Source organism: Pan paniscus, chromosome 13, assembly GCF_029289425.2.
Source record: "Pan paniscus chromosome 13, NHGRI_mPanPan1-v2.0_pri, whole genome shotgun sequence".
In the NCBI taxonomy this organism is placed as follows: Eukaryota; Metazoa; Chordata; class Mammalia; order Primates; family Hominidae; genus Pan; species Pan paniscus.
In genome coordinates, this window is record NC_073262.2 from 90,666,900 (window position 1) to 90,669,225 (window position 2,326).

Below are 2,326 nucleotides of genomic sequence, written 5' to 3' on the forward strand. Positions count from 1 at the left end.
AGAGTAAAGCTCAAATACGACATTTAAACCTGCCATTTAAACACCTTGTAAGTTGTTTGCTCCATTGCTTAAAACTTTACATTTTTATTATAGAGGCCATCAAAAAATCATGTAGTTTTTCTGATTTCCTGTTTCTTTCTCCAAAGATTCTTTATCATCAGTTGAGAGGTATGTTTATCTAAACAAGCTTTCTATATACTCCACTGGACTGATAACTTCCTAGGTTTATTTTCCATGTTTGCTCATGTGTCCACTCCAGAGTTACCTGGCTCTGTTGTTCAAGGTATCAAAGTCCTCACAATGATGGCCGAAGTGAAAATACACTCTAATACTAACCACAGGTTTCTAAAAATTATACTCAGGTTTACATCTTGCCACACCTTTACTTTATGCTCTCATTCAGTGTGTTGGTCCCAGAAAATCTGGATTGTATCTATGTAAGATTCCATAACACTGGTAACCTCTGTCTCACATTTAATCCATAAATAAAGAGGAACTTGAGGCAGCACAGTTAGCTTTTTGTAACACAGCAAGGGCTACACACAATACACAACATCTCCTTTCTAAACAACCCCAAATACCTGGTGACAAAATAGTAAAGATTTCATATGACAGAAATCTGCTGTAGGTACATAAGAGAAATAAGTAGCTTCGTCCACAGAGGTGATGACATCAGGAAAAGCATATAACAATGTAAATAAAAAAATGAACACACACATACACAAAAGGTTAATATACTACTTTAGGAGACTTATTATCCAACACAATAAAACTGATACTTGATTAGCAGGAATCCATTAAAGCATGAGAAGAGCTGAACATCTTCAGATGTAGGCATTAGTCAATATGCCCCATTGGGAACTGGGATATGGATAAGTAGATATCAATTAATATTCTTTGCTATTAAAAATAATGCTGATATGGACATTCCTATACATTGTTTTCCTATTTAAATATGTCCATTTGTCTAATAGAAAATCTTTTGTGTTCTTCCTTTTCAAGAGTGTTGGCTACTCTTAAAATTTTGCTATTTTATATATATTTTAGAAACTACTTCTTAGAATAAATGAGAAACCCTGTAAATTTTTGATAATGATTGCATTGAATCTATATATTAATTTAAGAAGAATTCACATAATTTGTATTTTTTCACTACTAATAAATATTTTCCATTTATTTAGAACTTCCTAAATATATTTTTATCAAAATTTTTGACAGATTGCATACCTTTTGTTTGGTTTCTTCCTAAGATTAACACTTTTTGTTAATATGTTCAAAGCTATCTTTTAAAAAATTGTATAATATATTATTATTTGTATGAATATTAAATTGACTTGCTTACTTCCCCCGGGTTTCTATTTCTTTCTTTCTTTTTTTCTTTTCTTTCTTTCTTTATTTTTTTGGACAGAGTCTCACTCTGTCACCCAGCCTGGTGTGCAGTGGCTCCGTCTCAAGTGGCGCCATCTTGCTTGGCTCACTGCCACCTCCGCCTCCCAGGTTCAAGTGATTCTCCCACCTCAGCCTCCCAAGTAGCTGGGACTGTGGGCATGCGCCACCACTGTGGGCATGCACCACCACTGCAAGCTAATTTTTGTATTTTTAGTAGAGATGGAGTTTCAGCATGTTGGCAAGGCTGGTTTCAAACTCCTGACCTCAAGGGATCTGCCCCCCTCGACCTCCCAAAGTGCTGGGATTACAAGCATGAGCCACCATGCCTGACCTACATGCGTATTTTTTGTTTGACCTCTGTGAATTGTTTATCTTCCTGCCATTTCAATCATGCATCATATATATATATATACACACATATATATAATATGAAATAAATATAAAACTATATATTCCTTTTTATGTCCAATCTTTCAGTTTTATCTTTATTATGAGGTTTGTTTAGTGTGCTTAGTCCACTGTACTACCAGAAACAGAAGGCTGTCATTAATTTGTAATTGAGCTCTTATATCCCTCCCTCAGCAAGAGTTTTAAAAGATCTTAAGTATAGGCTAGACATGGTAGCTCATGCCTGTAATCCCTGCACTTTGGGAGGCTGAGACAGCAGGATAGCTTGAGCCCAGGAGTTGAAGACAAGTCTAGGCAACATACTCTCTATAAAAATTTAAAAATTAGCCATGCACGGTGATGTACACCTGCAGTCCAAGCTACTCAGGAGGCTGAGGTGGGAGGATTGCTTAAGCCTGGGAGTTCAAGTCTTCAATGAACCAAGACTGCACTGCTGCCCTCCATCCTGGGCAACAGAGCAAGCCTATGTCTCCAAAAAAAAATGACCTTAAAAATCTAGAATCCATAATAATATCATAATAACACTTAT